This window comes from Pollicipes pollicipes, unplaced genomic scaffold (genome assembly GCF_011947565.3).
Source record: "Pollicipes pollicipes isolate AB1234 unplaced genomic scaffold, Ppol_2.1 Scaffold_4740;HRSCAF=5597_pilon_pilon_pilon, whole genome shotgun sequence".
Classification (NCBI taxonomy): domain Eukaryota; kingdom Metazoa; phylum Arthropoda; class Thecostraca; order Pollicipedomorpha; family Pollicipedidae; genus Pollicipes; species Pollicipes pollicipes.
Window position 1 is genome coordinate 11,386,795 of NW_023596545.1, and position 23,423 is coordinate 11,410,217.

Here is a 23,423-nt window from a genome sequence, read left to right on the forward strand (position 1 = left end):
CTGGAGTAGCTGAACACGACAAAGACCAGGGCGGCGGGGCGGACGTGCCGAGCGGCGCGTGGTACGCACGGCCTGGTCTCTCCGGTGCGCGTCACAAAGCATGGGCGACGAGCATGCCGCAGTCGCCGTGTTGCAGTGGACGCTTCCGACCACGCCGAGTCATCTGGGGCCCCTCCAGCGCTCGAGCCGCGCGCCGCGACCAGCGGCCATGAGCTGAGAACAAAGACCGGGCCCGGATAGCCCCCTCCCACCGCCCCCACCCTCTGAGGGCGCGTTCCAGCAGCGTCGGTTTGCCCCGTGGTGCTGCAGCGGCGGCGGCGGCGGCGGCAGCCGTCGGCCGTGCGGAAAAGCCCGCCCTCGGTCGGAGTGCACCGGGCCGGCGCGCGACTCTATTTGCGTCGGCTCGGTCGCTGGCCTTGGGGGCGCGGGGAAGGGGAGGCGGAAGGGCCGGCGGCACTGGCGCCACGCCACCGGCCACTGCGGGGCGACAGTCGCCGGCCGCCGCTGCCGGCCCGTCCGGCGGCAGCGCACGCCACGGACGCACGGACCAGGCAGACGTGCGCTGACGTCATGGACGGAGGAGCGGCGCCGGCGCGTCTGGCGGCCACGCGGCGAGCAGGTCCGGCCGGCCGCCGGCGGGCGCCGGTCCGGCCGCCGCTGGAGCACACACCTCCGGCCGTGACGTCACGTCTCAGGCGGCGAGGCGCGCCTCGGACGTGACCGACAGCAGTCTAGGCTACAACAACGGTCAGACTGGAGAGCTGACCGCGTGCCAGCGCCGCTCCAAAGGGCGCCCTGGCTACGAGATTGTCCCGAAGACGACGCCACTTACCATTCATCAGTGCCCGCTTCATCATCGTCGCAGCCTGCTCCTATCAGACCATCATGGCAGCGGCTACACCGGTGTAAGCGGTCTGTTCACAGCGCACCGAAATTTTTTCTGCTTAAATGCTTATCACGCTACGCTAACGCTGGCGCTTAAAACGCTAAATTAGCGTAAACGACCAGGCGCGCCTGTGGAGCACGCAAAATTAATGAACACGTGACGACGTGACGGCGTATGTTTCTACGACCCATGTTAGACTATACGAGCCGTTAAAAGCATGAATGGCGTGACTACGCCGGCGATGGTTGCCTTGTGTGTACATACGTTCTCAACGGGCGGAGCCGTTCGCACAGCCGCATGGCGGTGACTCATTGGCTGCCGCCCTTTCCGCGCGGCAACAGAGCCGCCGGCCGGCTCCCAGGCTTCGACCGTTCCGTGACAGCCGAGAGCGATGCCGGGCGCGCTTATCAATGCATGTGACAGCTCAAGCCATCAGCGCCGCTCTCTGTTACACCCGTCGACGCTGATAAAATATCTAGTGGGTGGGAATCGAGCGCAGCATGTAACAGTTGATATCCGGGGAGCAGAAATAGCGCCCGGTGCACGGCCAGGCACTCCACAGACACTCCACAGGAACTCCACAGGAACTCCAGCGCCTCCGGGCGAGGATACGGGGCCGGTGACGACAAATATCGCCGCACTGGACCCATTGGGTTGTGTCAAGAGGCAGGCCTGGAATTTGTGCCGCCACGACAGTTTGCGCCCCCGACCCCAAACCCCTCGCCGTCACATCCGGAGGGGGGGGGGGGCTGATGGGCCCGAGAGGTACCGCCCCGGACGCCGCCGCTCCCCGCTGGACGGAGGTGTGGGTGGCCTCAAGGCCGCTGGTGGCCGCTGAACAAGAGGAAGGGCCGGAGGTCGACAAGGCAGGTTCCCGGCGATCGAGGCGGCGGCGGGTGCGTCACCGCCCCGGTGATCGACGCCGCCTCGTGCGGGATGATGCGCGCCGCCTCAGGCGCCGCCAGCAGCGGCGCGGCGCTGGCCATCGCGCCTCTCAGTGCCAGGTCCGGCTCGCACTGCCGCGCCCGCGATTTTGTGGAGCGTACGGGGGAGAGAGACGCATAATTTGGCGGCCCGACCTCGACCACGGGGCGGGCCTGAATTAAGTGCGGGCATACGCTGTAGGCGAGAGCATCCATGCTCGCCCACAAAGATGGACTAACGCCGTAGATCCCAAGGCTCTCACAGCTGGCGCAGCTCACCGCCGTAACTCGTCAGCCTAGCGGAGGTGGTTGACGCAACAACGCACGTGAAAGGCAAGCAGTGTCGCTGCTGGTGACTCCCGAGTTCGGCCGATGAACGACTGCGCTGGTTACCAGGCAGCGAAGCTTAATCTAATTATAGGGCCCCAAATCTCTCAGCCAGCACACGGATTGCAAGGGCTGAGAAATGAGTTCCGGCTGATCTTGTAAGCTAAGTTCCTGAGCTCCTTAGTAAGTGGCTTAGTCGCACGCGCGCGCATGTTCAAGGTCGGTCCGATATGCTGTAATTAGGTACCATGTGCGTAAGAGTGCAGAGTTTAGGTACCACAGTGCCCCACTTTTCGAGAATGCCGAACACTAACCCAACGACGAAACATGGAAAAAGACTTCAGGAGCGGTTTGGACACGTCTCTGGGACGTTCCTCCACCTATGCCATGCAGTGGTGTTCGGCGCGCTTCTGAACGGCCTTGAAGCTCAACATTTGGTGGTGAACATTTTGCAGCCGTCGGTTGTTTTGAACAGTGGGTCAGTTCCTAGTGGGTGAACTGACTCAGTTTAATTTCGTCTCCAAACATGAGGACACGGGAGATATCAAATTGATACATTAAACAGGTGCAGAGTATAACACTTGGGCGGGACTTCGAACCATAGGACTTAAGGTTCCTTGACGGTTAGCTAACACTAATAGTGCGTTTGAATTTATTGGCTAGCAGCTTCTGCATAATGCGTAGATGAATATGCGATAATGGAGGCACGCAAATTCTGCAGCGACGAAGAAGGAATTCCTGATTCGATGCGAGATTTAAAATGCTCCTTAGTTCCTGAAATAAGGCCAAGTTATAGACTATCTTGCAGGACTTCAGCCAAGCCTGTAACATAATTGCATTCAACTCGAGCGTAATGAGTAGCATACATATAAAATAAAGGACGTGGTTAAATAAGCGCATCGCGCTGACCAAGCGAACTCGCGTCTATTCTATGGTTTGTCAAAGGCATGCTGGCGGCGCGTGAGGCCTGTGTGACTATCGAGTATTGGTCTGTGTGAGAATTCTTCAGGTGTTCAGTTGTGGCAGGCCGAATGTGAGGCCTGCGGTCGGAGGACGCTGCCGCCTCCGGCCCCGGTCACGGGCGCGATATTGGGAGCCCGCTGTACCCGCGGCGTGCCCAGAGGCCCTCGGATCGGCCCCTGTGGGCCCCAGAGACGAGGCAGACAGCCAGCGCGGTCGATCGGACCGCGCGTCGACGTACTCGTCCTCTGCGGCGTCCGCAGCCCCGCGCCACCGCGCGCCAGACGGAGGAGTACGGACGGAGCGGCAGCCCCGCGTCAAGCGGCGGTGTACAGACGGACCCGCAGCCACGCGCCAGACGGAGAAGTATGGACCGACCAGCAGCCCTGCATCAGGCGGCGGAGCACGGCCAGACGAACCTGCAGCCTCGCGTCAGGTGGTTGAGTAGGGACGGGCCCGCAGCCCCGCGTCAGGCAGCGATACGGACGGACCCGCAGCCCCGCGTCAGGCCGAGGAGTACGAACGGACCCACAGCCCCGCGTCAGTCACAGGAGTACGGACGGACCCACAGGCCCGCGTCAGGCAGAGGAGTACGGACGGACCCACAGCCCCGCGTCAGGCAGAGGAGTACGGACGGACCCACAGCCCCGCGCCGGACAGCGATACGGACGGACCCGGAGCCTTGCGTCAAGCGACAGTGTGCGAACGGACCCGCGAGGTCCGCGAGAGTCACCGTCACCGTCTTCACAACACAGAACAGCTGTAGCGGCTACATCGCGTGCATGACATATGAAATACGCATCCCGTGCTTTTGTAAACGTCACAACGTGATAAAGGCAGGAATATCAGCACTGTATCGCAATTGTCAGCAGACCACAATTCCGGTCATCCCGTGTTCGACCGAGGCAAAACAGTCCCGACACTTATCTGGCCTATTTCTTTCACCGCAGATGGCACACGTAACCGTCACCGTCTGTTGGGGGGGGGGGGGGGGGCAGTCTGACAGCCCGCTCTTCGAGCAGTGCTGGGGCGAGCTCATCACTGTACGACGGCCCGCTCTCCGAGGAGGGCTGGGGGAGCTCGTCGCTCTCCAACGGCCCGCTCTCTGAGCAGGGCTGGGGGAGCCTGTCGCTCTCCGGGCACGCTCTCCGAGCAGGGCTGGGCTGAGCCTGTCGCTCTTCGACGGCCCACTCTCCGAGCAGGGCTGGGGCGAGCTCATCACTGTCCGACGGCCCACTCTCCGAGCAGGGCTGGGGCGAGCTCATCACTGTCCGACGGCCCGCTCTCCGAGGAGGGCTGGGGGAGCTCGTCACTCTCCGACGGCCCGCTCTCCGAGCAGGGCTGAGCTGAGCCTGTCGCTCTCCGACAGCCCGCTCTCCGAGCAGGGCTGGGATGAGCCTGTCGCCCGGCCATCCCGCGATTTTATGGCGCCGCTGGGATTAGCGGGGCGGCCGCGGGGTGATAGTGGCTGCTGCGGGCGAGGCGCCGCTGGGGGAGAGACCTGCTACGAAGCCGAGCCTCTGACGAATTTGGCTTATTGCAAACAGACTGACCCCGGATTAGTTAAACAAGATGCTCATAGTTCAGGAGAATTAGTGCCAAATACGGAGCACACGGGCAATCAACACCAAGCTCCCAACAGCAAGCGCCAAACTGATCAAACGCTCTACAGTATGTATTTATTCCGCACACAACCCCCGATCCAAGTTTTAGTTCAAGCTCTAGTCTGGTTTGGGATAGAAAATATCAGAATCGAAAATTTTGTGTTGCTTGTGTCGCCTCTACCTGTCCGAAAAATGATTCCAAAGTTACTGCCATCCGCCTCCGTCCTATCCTCGGAGTTCCCTGCGCTCCATCTGCCTCCTTTCTATCCTCGGCGTTCCCTGCGCTGCATCTGCCTCCGTTCTATCCCCGACGTGTCTTGCGCTCCATCTGCCGCCGTACTATCCTAGGCGTGTCCTGCGCTCCATCTGCCGCCGTTCTATCCTCGGCGTGTCCTACGCCCGTTCAGCGCATCAACCAGCGTCAGCGACCGGTAATAGCTATGGATCGAGTCGGCGGCGTGGGCGGGGTGGCCGCCGCCCCCAGCCGGCCGTCAGCCGAGCCCAGAGCCTCCTGCTTCGCCTCAGCAGGTCCGGCGCCACGCACGTTCACGAGTACAGCACACGACGGACCGCTGGATGCGCGCCATCCGCCGCTGATCAGGCCAGTGCTGCGGACCGCCGGCGGGCGCCACCCTGATGAGCGTGGCGCGCGCGCTCAGCCGGTGCCGGGATGCGCAGGGCAGTGATGGGCCGCGGCCGCCGCCAGTGCCCGCCGCTGATGGCTGGGCTCTGGGATTGGACCCGAGACGACAGCTCCGATTTACGAGCTGACTGGCGGCCGCGTTCGAGGGCTCGATGCAGCGACGGCCATGCCGGCCGATCGGCCGGGCGTTCTGGTACGCGGCCGCTGGGACGCCGCCGCCCGACCCCGACGCCCTGGCGCGCGGTGCGCGGCGTACGCCGAACCCGATCGCCGCCGCCCAGATCGCCGCAGGCACAGTGAAACATTCAACAAACACGTGGTTACATAATTAATGGAAAGTGCGCCATTTTTATCATCCGGCACTAAACCAGCCGCTGCGTAGGGTCCTCACATACACACATCAATCTAGACTGATTCGTAACAACAAGCTCCCAAATGGCGCAAAGCGGCGCGCGGCACCCGGCAGGTAGGTCCGACACAAACATCGTAATTCAGGACGTCCGGGGTCGCACGAATCGTAACGTGACGCCTACGTAAGCCCCTCGCCGCCACAAACAAGCGGCGTGAGTCGCACCGCCTGGCAGGAGGGGCCAGCATCGACGCCGACAATACGTCAGTGTACTGGACGCAGAGCTCCCACTGGCCCGCCCCGGCAGATGGTAACTAGACACCCTCGACCTCCTCGGATGGCCACTCGAGGGCGCCTGATCTGGCAAGCTGAAGAGCCAAACAAAGGACGTGGCGTCGGACCGGGTTCGGCGCGCGGGTCGCCGCACCCAGCCTCACCGCGCACACTGCACCCGCCCACAGCCCGGACAGTGGCCGCCAGCCGCCGACCGAGCGAGACGGATCCAGACGGCACGAGAGGGACGCAGGAGCGCCGTCCCGACCTGCTGCTGGGCGGGCCATCGGCTGCGTCGAGCTGGGAGCTCGCGGGGCCGCCTCCCCCCCCCCCCCCCCGCAGGCCGAGCTGTGACGACGGGCTGGGCCAGCCGCTCCCTCGCATTCCAACGAAAACGCTCGGTCCGACACCCAGCTGGCTATGCCCTTGAGTGTAGCTGGGTCGTGACAGATGCGCCTGCACTGAAAGCTGATTTCTATTGAAATAGGTTTCCATATCATCCGATATATTGAGGGTGAAGAACCATTTGCCATACATACTTAAGACTTCAGATCACCATAGACACACACACACACACACACACACACACACACACACACACACACACACACACACACACACACACACACACACACACACACACACACACACACACACACACACACACACACACACACACACACACACACACACACACACACACACACACACACACACACACACACACACACCACACACACACACACACACACACACACACCACACACACACACACACACACACACACACACACACACACACACACACACACACACACACACACACACATATATATATATATATATATATATATATATATATATATATATATATCATACCCATAATGTAGGGTGATCTATCATATATCATTATAAACGCTGGCGTACGGCATGAGCAGGAATACATACTATGATGACCCGACGCTAGTTTCGGTACTGACTTGAGTGAACTTTTGTTCATGTGACAGCTGCTGTACGCATGCTGTTTGTTGTTAATACATTCATCACTAAATGCACAGATGTTGTTGACATGGATACAGCACGCGACGACAATGATCCCGGGAAATGGATTTCAGTGGAACACCTTGAATCAGGACAGTTACGAACGGGTAGCTTACTGGTTGCAAAAAGGTCATGCGTCCCGGTAGAGCTCAAATGTTGCAGAAGTGTAGGGATCAGCGGGTCTGCTTCGTATTGGTATGGGGTTTTAAACTGGCATGACCTTTTTCATGATCATTCCCTGCAGTTCCCAGTCATGTCCTTTCTAATGCTTCAAATCCTCTTGTTTCTCAGATTGATGCACGTGCATTTGTGCAGCTCATGACGCGCGGCCTCCAGGAAAGTCAACCCGACGCGTATGGCATCATAGGAGCATCATGTGATCGCCCCACCTTATTTGTTATGCTATGTTGATTGGCCATGTTAATATGGAAGTTTATACATTCGTGTTTGAGGTGTGACGGCGTCAAGTTTTCCAAGATAGAGGATTATTGGTTAATTGTCAGATTTTGCCGCTGATCGCATGTCTAGATTGCAAACCGCATTTCTTCAAAAATAGCACAGGTAATTGGCCAACTCTTTGATATGACGAACACGGGGCTTAGAATGGAAGAGTTAAGAATAGGGCCATAACCCAAATTGCAAATGCAAGTGAGAAACATGACATCACGGAACGACATACCAGAACACCGCGAGACAGGGCTAAAACACACGCACATGCGCTCGTGCGTTGAATTAACACGCATAAGCCAACGTCACCTTGCGCCGCGCAAAAGTACCACAAATGAGTCACGCCGTCCGCTATAGCGGCAATTGTGACGCGGTAACTTTGACAGCGACTCTTACACAATAAACACGCTCCATGACGCGATCAAACGATGATGCCATGAGGACCGTATTTGTTAATTAGCGGATATTTGCTATCAAGTGTGGTATTTTCCACTTCAAACATACACTGGTTACAAGTCAGCGTGTTCGTCGCGTCTGCTGTTTGTCTCAATGTCTTCCGATGTGGAATAGTCCCTGTAAATTACGGACGTTTTCCCAAGTACCAAGCTGTAATAAGGGGAGCGCGGACACTGTTATGATTCTAAGGAACTGAACAGTGTAACCAACATACATATCTCCCACAAAATTCGCATAAAGTACATCCCTCATCGACCTGGAGTGTCGCCAAGAAGAGGTTGCAAATGCCGCATTATGGTGCTCTTTGCCATATAGCGTTTTGCCAAACATCAAATATGTGCTTATTTTCTACGTATCTGTCATTATTTTCAGAACGGGCTTGTGCACATGACTTCGGTTAAATCATAGCTGCGATATTGAAAACGAAAAGAATCCAGGCAATTGCAATAGCCCAATCGATGAAAAATTGCCTGCATACTTCACACCTTTTTTTGCTAACCTGAGAACAGCAGTGGCGATTTCGAAATTGGCGTCCCGATGAACAGCTTATTTAAAGCACAGGCTTACGTTTGACCGTTGCTCGCCAAAATCGGTTCATTAAATACCGTCTCTCTCGCATGAAATTCGAGTGACGTTTGTGGCATTGAACTAGCACTACAAAAATGCCTACGAACAGGCTTAGATAAGCGAGAGCTATAGCGTCTAGGACATTTCTTAGGCCTGCATCTGTGTAACTGACTTCAATAAGTGAATGACATGTAGCTGACTTACCTACAATTATGTCGAGAATGGCTTTACGAGTACTGACATCACTCACATTGTAAGATGTATTGCGCATTCTATGCCCACCAAAGTGTTACATATATATCTTGATGCAAATAAATATACAGTTAAAGATACAAAGAGAGAGAGACATATATATATATATATATATATAATATAAAGAGAGAAAGACATATATGTATATATATATATGTATATATATATATATATATATATATATATATATATATATAGTCGCACAACGAGTATAAAGAAAGGGAGCTGACTTAAAGCTTGCTCTGGTTCTTGGTTTTTAGCCCAATCGGCAACGAGAAGGCGGCTACGACTGACTACATTCGCCACATATGTATGCCTCGATCTAAACTTTGGCGCGCGCGGCGGTAAGTGGCACCGTCACCGCCCAGTCAGGCGTAACTGCAGTCTCAGCGCTTCTGTCGCACCACGTGGTGCAGCACCATGTTACTAGTGTGATGATAGGCGTTGCGACTCGCACATATTTCGTCAACATTTCATCCTGTCGTCCAAATGGTTCTTGACGATATAGCGTTGCATACAGTGAAGGAAGTTTGCCTTGGTCAGTTAATAAAGCTACCGCAACCGCGCCTCCGCCCAGCCCCGCGACAAATACGAACACGTTAGTGCAAAGCTCCGAGCACTACTATGGCTAATGAAGTCGCCGGCGCTCCACAAAAGGGAGTGACGACGTACGTCGCGTCCCCTTTACTGATCTCATCGACTGCTGAATGGTTACAATACATTTAAGAGTCAAAACACAGCTATACGGTGCGATATGAGGACAACCCAAGGTGAAGTTGACAAAACAGGCATCTCATGGCAAGCCGTGAAAATTTACCGGCCAACATTCAAACAATGAGCTGCGCTGAGTCTTGAGTTTATCACTGTGCCTTCTTCTGCGTACTGGAATTCAGCCGTGTTGTCATCATCGTCGTCGTCAGATTTTGGTCCAGTGCCGCGAAATAATGTTTTAGTCCACTTTGTGCATCTTAAAATTCGCCAACGGTCGAATACCCGCTTTTACAGCCCTTTTCGCTAGCACGGATTGTTCCGGGAGGAATTGCCTACACCTGTATATGCCACGATCTACCTTTATATCTGTTCTCAGATGATCATTTCAATATTCAGCCGCAACTTGGTGACTTGAGCATGGGGAAAACCACAGGCTTTCGGTTGAGACCTCGCTATTCTGTATCAGTTCCACGTAGTTTGTTGTCGGAGTCCGAGTGTTACCACTGGGGACAAAGAGATGTGTCCCAGAGTTCTCTAAACTGGAATTTTGACCCCTCAATTTTAACCGTCAAATGCACGTTTGTCATGCTTTCTTATTCAAATTAACATTTTCGGGTGAGGTTTCCAGACTTCAGTTTGATGCCAATCCTAGTTCGTGCCTCCAACCTCAGAGACGTGATCGCACTCATAGTCTGCAAACATACTGCATTTTGGCATAGATTGAACAGCGTACCTACATGCAATTCATGAATAACAATCTGACAAGTTGAACTCGAGGCCATTAACACCCATGACATAAATGGTCGGCTTCGCATGAAAACTGCACTCATCCATTCTCAACGTTTCCTCATTCACAACGGCTTAAATTGCGCGCGACACAGCAGGAAATTCAACGTCACCTGAGCCGAAAGTCTCGCACTTAACGACACAGCAGGCAGCAGCGGTTCATGACCCGGCCCCTACCCGGCGGTCGGAATCCCACAGCGACACGTAACCCCAGCCGTCAGCGATATTGGCATGCATAGGGCTGGCGCCGGGGCCGGGAGGGCGTCGGCAGCGTAATGGATGCGTGTCCGACAGCGCCGGCGGGGCCGCGGCCTGTCGCCGGGCGCAACCGATGCGTCGCGGCCCACGAGGGTGTCGGCCCGGTCGCGATCAGCATGCAGCGACGCGCCCGTCGCGTGGGCATGGAGCGGCGCTGGTGTCACGCGCCGTCACACGGCGGCCGGCACAGCGCCACTAATGCCGCTGTGGCGTGTCAGGCGGCACACGTATGCCGCGTCGTCTGTTCAGCCGCGGCGCACGGCCCTCGCCGCGTCAGATTCGTCCCGGACGTTCAGAGCGGCATTCGGGGCATGTGTAACGACGGTCCGGCGAGTATGAGCTGGATGCTTCACAACCGTGTGCTGTTTGCTCCAAGTAATCGGGGCTGCTGATCAGTCTGAACTAACCAGAGGTTTGCTGTTCGAAAACTGAATCCGCTATTAAAAGCCTTTTCCAAATATACACAGGCTTTGTAGCTGTCATTCCGCGAGTAGCTACGAGCGACCTGCCAGCCGTGACGAGCCGGCCGCCCGTCGTGGCGGCGTTCTTCCTGGTCCGGAACTGCGGACACATCTGCCGGGGTCCGCAAGCATGTGGGCGGTAGGCAGTCAACGGCATCAACGGCTTCGGGCCACTCGCTAATGAGGCCAGATTGACACTCTAACCACCGGCTACAACTCTAACCGCCGGAATACTGGTGTCTTGAACTCTAACCGACTAAACACCGGTGTCCACAGCTCTAACCATCGGAACACTGGTGCCTGCAACTCTTATCACCGGTGACAGGCACCCGGGGGCTCGGAACGCCTGCGAGTACCATGCGCATGTGACGGCCAGCGGTCGAGTCCTGTGCTAGTGCGGCTGCCCCCGGAGCAGAGGGGGATGCCGTGGCGGCGACGGAGGCCGTCCGTCGGCCGCGCGGGCGGCTGTGGCGGCCAGGCGATCGCTGCCGAGGCCCCACAGAGCGGCACCGAGAGCGTGCCTGCTCCAGCCCAACCTCCCCGTCCCGTGACACGGGGCGGCGGGGCCTTCAGACACCACGCCCGGAGGCGACGCTCCCCACAGCGCGCCCACGGTGGTGCTCCCGGACACCGCACCCCGGAGGCCCTTTCCGACAGGGCACCGGCGGAGACAGCGCCGGTGCACATGACCCTTGTCGAGCAGCGGGCGCCAGGGCAAGGGTAGATCGAGGGAAAACACCGGTACAGATGGCCCTCGTCCAGTAGCGGACACCAGGGAAGGGGCAGATCGAGGGACAGCGCCGGTACAGATGCCATCGCCGAGAAGTGAGCACCAGAGGAGGGGCAGATCGAGGGGCAGCGCCGGTGCAGATGGCCCTCGCCGAGCAGCGGGCGCCAGGGGAGGGGCAGATCGAGGCGTCATCGATCGCGCTCCGGTAACAGCCGCCGCGCAGACGGGTACAACGTCGGGCGGCAGCCGGACCACCAGACACGGCCGCCACTCCGGCAGCAGCAGCCACCTTCGCGAACCAGCTGGTGACCCCGGGCGGCTCACCGGGTCTTTCTGTAGCTGCTTTCGCGGTCTCGGGCGGCCGTGAGGCGAGCCCGGTGGCACCAACAGTCAGCTGGGAGCATCCAAGGTCAGCAGCTGAGCAGCACTTCCAGACGCTTCTGGCATTACATGAATGCACCCTGCACCTGTCAACGGTTTCCGACCGCGGCTCCCAGCCCTCTACCCCCACCCCACCCCCACCCCCACCGCACCCACCCCGGAGGCTGCCAGACGCCGAGATGCCAGGGATCAACGCTCACTTCCGGCGTCTCCCAACCGCTTTACGTGGACTCCGGCAGTCTACGCTGCGATGCCTAATATCGACCTGAGGTCATAGCCGCGCGCGCGAGGATGGCGGCGGGGAGGGGGTCGGCGCCGCCTCCCACGCCGGCCGCCCGGCGTAGTGCGCTTCGCGCCTGCGCTCGGCTCGGCGTCGGCGGCACACAAAGGCCCGGCCCGGCGCCCGGTCAGCCCGGCGACTGCGCACTAGGTGGAGGTACGCACGTTACAGGGGCGGGAGCAGTTGGAGGGGGAGGGGGGCTTCACAGGGACAGCCAGGGATATGAGCCGCTCACAAAAGAGCTGGATAAGTGAGAGTGAGAGAGCTGGGGAAATGAAGCGGAAGGTGGGTGGGGCGACGGGATACTGGGGCTGGGGGAGACCGAGGCGGGCAATGCAAGGGACGGTGGGGCCGAGGGGTCGATGGAGATATGGACCCAGGCATAGAGCGGCGGAGATGGGGGACAGAACGCACGGAAACAGAGACATATGCACGGGAAGAGGAGCAAATGGACGGCGAGGCACGATGGTGGAAGATCAAACGAGCTGAAATATCTGATAATGAATCATATGGATAATGAATACATAACTGATGGGCACAGCGGGCAACGGGCAGAAGACGGCGAGAAAATAGCGCAGGCTGGCAGGTAGATGCTAGCAAAAAGAGACGTACGCCGGGTCCCCATTTCACTCTGTATGCATGAGTCCGGTATCAAGGACCAATCGTGTCGCCCATTGATGCAGCACGCGACGCCGATGCATGCAGTCAGTCCAGATATGCAACACTGGCGACCCAGTGTGACCCAGCGTACAGCGCTCCACAACAGTGGAGGTACGCTAACGCGTCCAGATATCACATGATTCGTGCTATCCCAACCATGTCGTGTCACTGGCCCACCACAGATTCGGTGTCTGTAATGTTGTCCTCAGCTGCCACCAAGCTCAGGGTCAACGATGTGCCGGTCTGACCGGGCCAGATTCGCCCCAGCGCGCACCACTCTCTGTCTGACGGGGTCTACGCGAGGTCAGACTCCCGTGTCGGGCCGGTGGCAGGTCAGTGTCGGTTCCGGCCGCCGCGCCGCGTGACCGGCCCGCCGGCGCCGCGTGACCGGCTCACCGGCCAGGGCCGTGCCGTGCACCACAGGTGGCCCGACCCCGACCGTTCATAATGGCACGCCATGGGTGCTCCATTGTCACGCCGCACGCCCGCTCCGGCAGCTCGGTAGGCGGCGGAGCTGCGCCGTGATTGTCGTGAGGCGGAAAGGTTGCAGCTGCTGTAAACTTGCTCCGGTGGTAATTTGCAAGGCGCTTTTGAGCAGGCCCAGTTAATTTTATCCAACAACACAAATGTTTTCACCTTGATGTGTTACGCCCCGCCCTGCCCAGGCGTCATGCTTGGCACAGGCTGATGTCTTTACACGACTTAACTAAACGCGGCATTATGTAGTTCTCAAAAATAAGAAGCGTATTTATCTCAGTCATGCTGCAATGTTTCAAAGCATTCGCATATCAACTGCTTGATGGTGCGTGATTTTCCTGGAGCACTACACTGTGGATAATATGCAGCATTTCCCATCTGACCAAAACAAAAAAACAAAAAAAACTCAAAAGCTGCTAATGGTGAAGAACTGCCCAAGACATGCAGAAACCTGGCCCCGACCGTAACTACCCACAGTCGAACGACATAGAGTCAGCCTCGTCTTACGGAGCAGAGGACGGACAATCGCCTCCACCAAACATTGACGTTGTGTGTAGCCGGTCACGTGCTCTCGGACGTTGTTGTATGTAATCGGTCACGTGCTCGCGGACGTTGTTGTGCGTAGCCGGTCACGTGTTCTCCGACGTTGTTGTACGTAGCCGGTCACGTGCTCTCGGACGTTGTTGCGTGTGGCTGGTCACGTGGTCTCGGACGTTGTGTGTAGGCGGTCTCGTGCTCTCGGGCGTTGTCGTATGTACCCAGTCACGTGCTCTTGGACGTTGTTGCGTGTGGCCGGTCACGTGCTCTCGGACGTTGTTGCGCGTGGCCGGTCACGTGCTCTCGTAAGAAAACCCGATCCGCCCTCTCGAGTGTTTTTACGGTTTCATTTGATGTCAGATCCCGAATCAAAGCAGACAAAAACATGAAACCAATTGTGCTGTGCAGACAAACGTTCTGCATATCACTGTTGATGAAATCTCAACACTGCCGGTCCAAAGATGTGCCACTAATGAGCTGGGAAGCGTTCAGTGCCACCTTTTCGAAAGCGGCCCAGACGTCAGTGCGCCACGCTCTCAGCGGAGGGCTTGGGCCGTGAAAACTAAACAGGTGCGTACTACACTTCAATGCGGCTAATGGCCTCCAAAACACTTGCGCGTTGCAACTTTTGGTCACAGCTTCGAAAACCGCAGGACAACGAATTCATCGATTTCGCCGACTGACATGATGGACGCTGTCCAATCCAAAGCGCCAGTGCAGTTCAAAACAACTTTCAGGCGATGTGACATGGAACATCTGCGCAAGGCGCTCCGTCGGCGAGCGTCTGCCGACGGCACTTTCAAGAATTGCGAGCCCTCGAACGCATTGATGACACCCTTTCATATCGGTTCCCAGAACGTGTTTGGGTCTTATTGCAGAGGCGGACAGAGCGCCCTTGGGCTGTACATTTCATGCTGGCGCCGTAGACGGCTCCTTCGTTTCTCGTATGGCTTGTTTTCGCTGTGCTTCGTCTGCATCCGCCCCCCCCCCCCCCCCCCCCCCCCTCTGGCAACGACCCCGCCCCATGGCATTATTTCGGATATTGTCTGTCTGATGGTAATTGATAACGCTCACGGCTGTTACCAAATCGCTTATCGCACAAATTTGCGCGTCGCACAAACAGTCCTACTGGTTCTGCCGGCCAGTGTAATGTCTACATGGTTCTTGCATGTCAGGCGAGCAACAGTTTCGTTGTCCCTTAGGAGCCCATCGCGCCGTCACACACAAGCTCATCACGCCGTCACACACAAGCTCATCACACCGTCACACACAAGCTCATCACGCCGGCACGCACAAGCCCGTGACACCGTCACACACAACCCCATTACGCCGCCAAACAAGCCCGTCACGCCGCCACGCACAGGCCCGCCACGTCGCCACACACACCCGCCACGCAGTCACACAAGCCCGTCACGACGCCGCATGAGCCCACCACGTCGTCGCGCCGAATCAAAGCCCACCATGTCTCGTCGTGGATCCCATTTGTCGGGACGCACACGCCGTTTTTAAAGGCGATAGCCGGTGGCTGGTGTCGAACAGCCGCCAGCCGACGCGAACACTTGCCGGGGAGAGCGTGGCAGTGCTGCCAGTAATCAGAAACAGCTGGCGCCTGCGTGGCCAGACCTGCCTCAGGAAACGAGGCCACTGACCTGCCGTCGGTAACACGGTCGGTGGACACATGGGCGAAGGAGCCGTCGTGATGGGAGGAGAGCATGAGCATGGCTGGCCATTAAAAAGGTGCGAGTTTATCAATCGGCATGCATAAGCTGAAGAGCGCGTAAAAACGCATCGCCCATACCAGGGACCATAACGCCGCCTCACCCAATTTTCCTACAACAATGTAAGCGAGACGCAGCTTAGTGGCGCTGAAGGTTGATTCTCAAATAACGCCAACGCTTCTACAGTGCTGGCGTCCATTTGTTCATCCTGGTAAGTGGAGACAGCGAAGCGCATGCTGGCACAAACTTGACTTCGTTATGAAGAGCGTTTCATATTAGCCGTAAATCATAAGGCGGCAGAAACTCGTAGTTTTAGGAAAATGTCCGAAGAGAGAGAACGGGTAACGCGCAACATACCGAATCCCGCATGGGGTTTTTCGTGGCACTGCTTTGCTCTTTGTAATTGCTGAGCTCGAAAATTCCCTTGCATGCCTGTGAACCTGCCTGCCGAAGCGCACAGCAGGGGCCAAGATGATGTTCACGAGCTGACGGCAGAGCTGCTTAAATACTTCACTCAGCAGCTTAAAGACGGACAACGACTCCTTGTACTTGAGAGCATCCAATCTTCGCTTGCGGTTACCGACGGTGTGTCCGGCCCAATGTGTGACAACGGCCCAAAGCGTGACTAGCGCCATCGGCCAGCTGAACTCCGCCGACGAGAGGGGCTCCGAATTATTTGCATGTCTGGCAAGAGACCGGACGGATCTAGCAGGTCAGGAGAGAAGAGCGAATGGATTCATGAGGTCGGGAGAGACGAACGGGCGGATTCAGCATGTCGGGAGAGAAGAGAGAGCGGCCACTTAAGCACTGGACGGACTTCCGATCACTCCAATCGAGTCACGTTGGAAAGCCAGAGCGTGCAGCTGAACACCACGACCTCACCGCTGCTCTCGGGTCCCTTGAGGTACCTCGCGGTACGGAGATCCCAGGGGCGTAGGTGTGTGTCATGACCTGAGGACATCACCGATCCCCCACTCGAGCCAAAATCGGAGACCACTCCAGGAGTGCAGGTGTGAGTCATGACCTGAAGTCATCACCGATTTCCCACTCGGGTTATAGCCGGAGACCACTCCAGGAGTGTAGGTGTGTGTCATGACCGGAAGTCATCACCGATCTCCCACTCGGGCCAAAATCGGAGGGCACCCCGGGAGCGCAGACACGTGCCACAACCTGATGTCATCACCGATCCCGCACTCGGGTCATAGCCGGAAAGCTACAGACTGCTGGTTTACCCCATGACCCGACGTAGCGATGTGTCGCAGCCACACATAAACACTCCGCGGTGCAGTGGCTGCACGGCGCGCGGACTCAGCGGCGGTCAGCCGGCACCTGTGCCGCCCCGCAGGGAGCGCCAGGCGCCAGAGGCCAGCCGGGGACGGTGCGAGACCCACGCAGGTCGGCTCGCCGTGCGGCCACCGCCGGCGCACTCACTGCTGCTGGTCCGATCAATGCCAGCCGTGAAGCGTCACCGACGCGCCCGGCACAGCAACAAGTCACCGGGCAGGCGGCACGTTCACCGTCGCCGTCGGCCCGGGACGGTAGCGGCACGCCGCCGCCGCCGCCGCCGGTTCCGGCCGCGCCGCCTAGCAGGTTCCGGGGGAAAAGCTGGCACCACGCACGGTGGGTTCACGCGCCTGCCGGGCTTCCGGGCTGCGGGTCGACGACCCGCCGCGCGCCGTGTGCAAGGAGCCGGGGCGCACCCCCGCGCCCGTCGGGCGGCCGCGGCGGACCCGGCCGACCGGCAGTTCTGCCGTCGGCAGCCGAGCGAGCGACTCAGCGACACCGCCCGACACGGCCAGCGCGACATCGTCCGGTGTCCGCGCTGGCGCTCCGCGTCCGACGCAGCGATGTCGGACGACCGCCTACGACGTGTCGCCTTTGCACGTCGGTGAGCCGCGGATAGCCTGGTCTGCAAGGGGCGCCGAGGGGCGCCGGCAGCATGCGCTGCAGCCTGCCCCTCCCTCCAGGGAGGCTCGTACATGGCGCCCGGTGGGGCCGCCATCTGCGTCGCAGCCGGGCCAGCGATCAATATGCACGAGCTCCCGAAGCTCGAGCTCCCGAAGCAGCCGCGCGGAAAACAGCGGCTCCGTGTGGGGAAGTGTCGGCGCACAATTACTGACCTGATGTGCCACCGAATTAGACCGATCGGGTGTTTACGCTTCGGCTACGGTGATGTGAGCGTAAGTCGAGACGGGGAATGCTGGTGCAAGATAGTCTCACATCAAACAGAAGACAGTGGCCAAGTCACGTCAAGCTTTGGATCCAGGCAGGCTTCATCGATGGATATAAAAACATGTGTGTTTACTTTGGGACCGGGATTAAAAGAGGGCTGACGGCTTTGCATTCAATGCACAGAGCATGCAAGTCAAAATTTGTTCCTCGTCAGCACCTTTGCCGGATCCCTCTTCTGTTCTAACGACATCGCCGTTTGCAAGCCTGACTCTTTGCTATCGACAGCGAAATCCCCACGCATACTTTGATTGCGACGAGGCCCCATTTGGAAATGGAAACGCGTGGCCAATGAATGATTCATTTAAACCGATGCTATAAGCGCTAAGTGGATCGAGGAGGAGGCTCTTCGAAAAAATTATCTGTGCCCAAGTCGCCCGGGCTGCCGATAGCTTGCACCACCAGTCGTTCGAAAGAAGCTCCATCCCTGCATTTTGGTTTGTAGTGCACGCCCATAATTTCCGCGCAAAGAGCGGAAGACAAACTCGTGCTGCAGTTGCCCCAGACAAATTTTCTTCACAGGAAACGGGCTGCCAGAACTTGGCAAGTCTTCGCAAGCAAGATAGCCCCAGACGTTTTCGCAGGAAACGCGGGTGAAGATGGTGCTGGCCTTATAACCGTTACCGGGACGTATATAACTGAGTTACGACTTTAACAGACTTCACGCTTCGGGATCTGAGAAAGGTGAAGCACTGGTACGGTTGCCTCCGAGAGCCGCGGCGGTGGTGGTTGTTTGGCGCACCGGTTTCGAACAAGTCTGCATAAGAACAATACCTAGCGTTGGATACACAACTCCGATCCAATAGTCGTGTCCAGTTGGGTATTCAGCGCACGCACGCGCAAGGATGGCTCATAGCAGCAGCAACAAAACGCCAAAATGCTGATCAGAGGGCTGCTACAGACACTGCTGCCCACGTGCGCAAGGTGAGAGCTTAAATCGCGTCGAGAGGAGCCCAAGTTCTTGCCCTTGGGTCGTGAACACAAATTATGATACATAATTTGATAACGCGAGGCATTCGCTGCAACCGCGGGGTGCAATAAAGCTCTCAGTCTGTTCTAAATGGAGAGTGAACGAAACTACCCGAACCACTCAGTGAGCGCTCCAGTCTGCAGGCCCAGTAACCTAGACGCGCGCTAGATGTACAGAACTCTTCCGCTTAGCCGACCCGCCCCCTGGCCCTGCATCGACCGCGTTCGACTTCGAGTGCGTGACGCGGGCGTGACGACCGAAACCGCGGAGAGTCGGTCACCGCTGTCGTCTCTCCAGGCCGCTCAGAGCCCGCCTGCGGCTGCTGTGCGGCGCTGGCCGTCCGCGGCTGCTGGCGTTGTCCAGGAGCCGCGGATATGACCGACAGCGGTGGCCGACTCGTCACCGGCATCGCTGTTGTCGCTCTGGGGTCGGGTGAGGGTCGTCACCGCTGTCCTCGCTCTGGGGTCGGGTGAGGGTCGTCACCGCTGTCCTCGCTCTGGGGTCGGGTGAGGGTCGTCATCGCTGTCCTCGCTCTGGTGTCGGGTGAGGGTCGTCACCGCCGTCGTCGCTCTGGGGTCGGGTGAGGGTCGTCACCGCTGTCGTCGCTCTGGGGTCGGGTGAGGGTCGTCACCGCTGTCGTCGCTCTGGGGTCGGGTGAGGGTCGTCACCGCTGTCGTCGCTCTGGGGTCGGGTGAGGGTCGTTATCGCTGTCGTCGCTCTGGGGTCAGGTGAGGGCCGTCACCGCTGCCATCGCTCTTGGTCGGGGAGAGCTGACCTGATGAGCTCAGTTGGGTCAACAGCCGACCTGGCGGGCTCAGTAAGGCCCGATATCAACAGGTAGCCGAGCGAGGTCAGTCAGGCAATACGCCAGCAGCCAATCAGCAGGGTTCCGTCCGGGTGTTAACCTCGTTAAAAAGACATTTTTGGTGTAGCGAAATCTCGGAGCGTAGTGCGACGGGAACGAAGAGGTACGCGTTGAATCTGGGCAGTGCAGCTATGCTTCATCGAAAATGTAAAACAAAACAAGACTTCCATCTCAAAGAATGGTAAAACCATGATCGTTATCCTTCCGATCCTGAGCGAACGCCCCGTTTGGCACGTTGTAGTTCCTCCGCTAACAAACAAACATACGACCATTGGGCACGAACGAAAAACCAGCTTTCAAGACAAACCCCCAAAAAACTTGTTTGGCCACTATGGAAGCATAAACCATGAGATGTCCTACGAAGATAAATGATGGGTTGCCATCGACTCAAAAGACAATATGTTTGGTCAATGTCTTTTTTCTTAACGCAACACTTAAAACGTAAGCGTCCCCAGCGAAATGCACATGCTTCATGGAACACTGCCGTGTAATTAGTTCATTTACGCGTACCCATACATGCTGAATTCAGACTTTTCACGGCGAAATGACCATTGTAACATATTTTGCACTTGCAATCTCTAACTCTACACTCTCATCTAAGATAATCTTTACAGTCGACTATCTTAGGTATGTCCGTACCTGTCATTGTTAAAAACACTTACAGCGGCGCATTCAAGGGTTGAAAAACCTGGTATGGGAAATCCATGAGGAATTTCATAGCCAGACGTAAACAAATAAACCCACTATGGGTCACGAAGCTATGCAGCCACTCCGCTGCGGCTACAATCATCATTATGGGCCGCGGGTCTGATCAATCATATCATGATCACATATCACTCGAAGCAAGCGAGTCGGCGTGTCGTTTCGTTCCCACACGCTTTGAGTACAAATATTACATTACCAATCAACTGTTAATTGGATGCACTGTAGCCTGGTGTGAAAGGATGTAGTGTACCTTCGTAAATGGGGGTACTGTAGCCTGGTGTGAGTGGGTGTGGTGTACCCTCGTAAATTGGTGTAATGTAGTCTGGTGTGAGCGGATGTGATGCACCCTCGTCAATAGACCACCATGCATGTCAGCAATCAATACAGCGTACAAATTCCAGCTGCCCCGTCCCGCCGTGACCGTGCCACCGTCGCGCGACGGGCCCACCATCGCACGGGTCCCACCTCACCATCCCACATTAACACATCCCCACCCGCTCACACACTCACACTCACCATGCCACACGGGTCCCACCTCACCACCCCACTTTTACACATCCCCACCCGCTCACACACTCATACTCACCATGCCACACGGGTCCCACCCACCGTCCCACATTCACAGTCGAGTGGTTCTGCCGCGCTGTCGAGCATAGCTAGTTCAAACGAACCCATGTTGCGCGGGCGCCGAGCATGTTGTGCTCTTTGTGGGCGCCGCGCAATTTGACCCTGGGGCGAGACAAGGTGGTCTCACACCAAACCAACGTTCATTGTTGGTGCGCGAATCAGAGCATCTTATAAAATCGCGTCATTTTTCTGGGTTCGCCACAACTGTCCAACGGCCAACAAGGGGGAGGGACGCACCCCGCGGGGCAGCTAACTGGTGACCGTTAGTCACAGATTCCCATTTTGTTCCCATATGTCCATAAAAATGCCCACAACGCACTTATGCATAAATGCAACTCGCGTAATCTACTACTCGAACGCAATGATAACTATTCGAACAGCTTATTTGACACCTAAATACAGCAGTGAACACAGTTCACGTTTCACTTTCAGGCGCACGGACAGTGTTTTGCTATTCATTGGGATTTATAGCCAAGCACGGTCAATCGGCCAAACATTTCCAGCATTGCCACATCCACATCTGAAGGTTTCCTGGAGCAAATGAACGTATCTATTCAAGTTGCGCTCCCGACAACTTGGCAAATTCCTGCATCCCTTCTAGTGATCACTCACTCTGCATTTCACATAAACACCTCGACCTCAACCCAAAGTAACGACGCGCTTCGCCCAGACACAGCTTCAGTGATATGACATCGGCTGTCACCGGACAGTGTGGGGTCACATCGGCTGCCACAGGATATTGTGGGGTGACAGGGGCCGCCGCCGAACGGTGCGGGGTAACATTGGGCGGCACCGGACGGTGAAGGGTCGCAATGGGCGTCATCGGACGGTGCGGGGTGACATCGGCCATCATCGGATGGTATAAGGTTACATTGGGCGTCATCGGGCGGTGTGGAGTAACATCGGCTGCCGCCGGACGGTGTGGGGTGAAATCTGGAGTCATCGGACGGTGTGGGGTGACATCAGCTGCCACCTGACGATGTGGGGCGACATCGGCCGCCACCGGACGGTGTGGGATGATATCGGGAGTCACCGGATGGTGTGGGGTCACACCGGGCATCACCGGACGGTGTGGAGTGACATCGGACGCCACCGGGCGGTGCGGGGTGACATCGGCTGCTACCGGACGGTGCGGAGTGACATCGGCCGCCACTGGGCGGTGTGGGGTGACATGGGGCGCCACCGGACGGTGTGGTGTGACATGGGATGTCGCCGGACGGAGGAATGCTCCGCTGAACTATTCACAGGTCAGTCGTGCGCTCGGGAAGGTTTCAAGTCAGGCGCCATACATTCGTGCGATGCACGTGGTCGAGTCACGTCCATGTAGGGCTCAACACAGCTTGCTGACCAAATGTTTCATTATTATGCTTCGGCAGTCAGCCTCGCCGGTGACGCTGCTACTCAAACGCTTCGACAAAGACGGCCACAGCGCCCCTTCCGGCTGCCGGCTTCTCCACCCGCAAACCGGCTCACGTCGGTGGCACACATAAGCACACACCAACGCGTGCCCGCGGGCTGCGACTGACCTGGCCTCTCCGTTCCCCGGCCCACCGCCGCCGCCTAGCTGTCGTTGGCAGCGACCACACAGCAGCGCGACCCCACCGCGCCGCCGCCTGCGCGCTTCTGCTGCGACTGCCGCGCCGCTCAGCTGACCGACGTAAACATTGGATGACGTCATCGGCGCCGGAGCATGCCTCAAAAACGGCGCGCGGTCGATAGGCGGTGGCGGCTGTCTCGGGGCCGGCGCTGGCGAGGGCGCGCCGCACCTGGGCACACCTCGGCGCCGTTGGAGCCTCGAATCCTTTGGGGAGGCTTAGGCCCTCGAGGTCTATTTCGATCCCCCGCGTGAAGCCCACATCACCCCGATAGATGTGTAGAGCGCCGAGCGGCCATGCCTGCCAAAATATTCCCTCCGCCCCGAGGTGGCTCAGGAAACGTAGGCTGTGGGAGCGACACCTTCGGTTTCGCGGTAGGTGTACCGACATTTGAGAACGCAGCATTTTCCCACTGCCCCTACTTATAGGTTACTGGGGGATTCGGACAGTACCGGGCGATAAATCAGGCGGTACCGACGCTGCTTGCAATAGGGGATTTTGACATCCGGCGCCAGGTGACGTCAGCGGAAGGAAAAAATGAAGCTTGCTGGACTATGGTTCCCCAAAATATACAATGGCCCCGGTGCGTCGTGCTCTTTTAGTGACGAACGCGGCATGCTCTTGCATGCGACACGCAGGGATTTGGTGAGACGCGTATTCAGGATTACTGTCATGTCCACGCGTTTGAAATTTGAGCAGCACTGGC

General features: G+C 57.5%; 1 protein-coding gene across 2 annotated transcripts in view; it reads right to left on the reverse strand.

The window, feature by feature from the left end:
• Positions 1-22,734, reverse strand: part of RhoBTB (Rho-related BTB domain containing) — an 83,436-nt gene extending 60,702 nt beyond the window's left edge. For both annotated transcript variants that reach the window (XM_037221849.1, XM_037221847.1), the window contains exon 1: positions 22,649-22,734. The gene's annotated coding sequence lies outside the window, so the exon portion shown is untranslated. The remainder of the gene's footprint in view (positions 1-22,648) is intronic.
• Between the last annotated feature and the right edge of the window lie 689 nt (positions 22,735-23,423).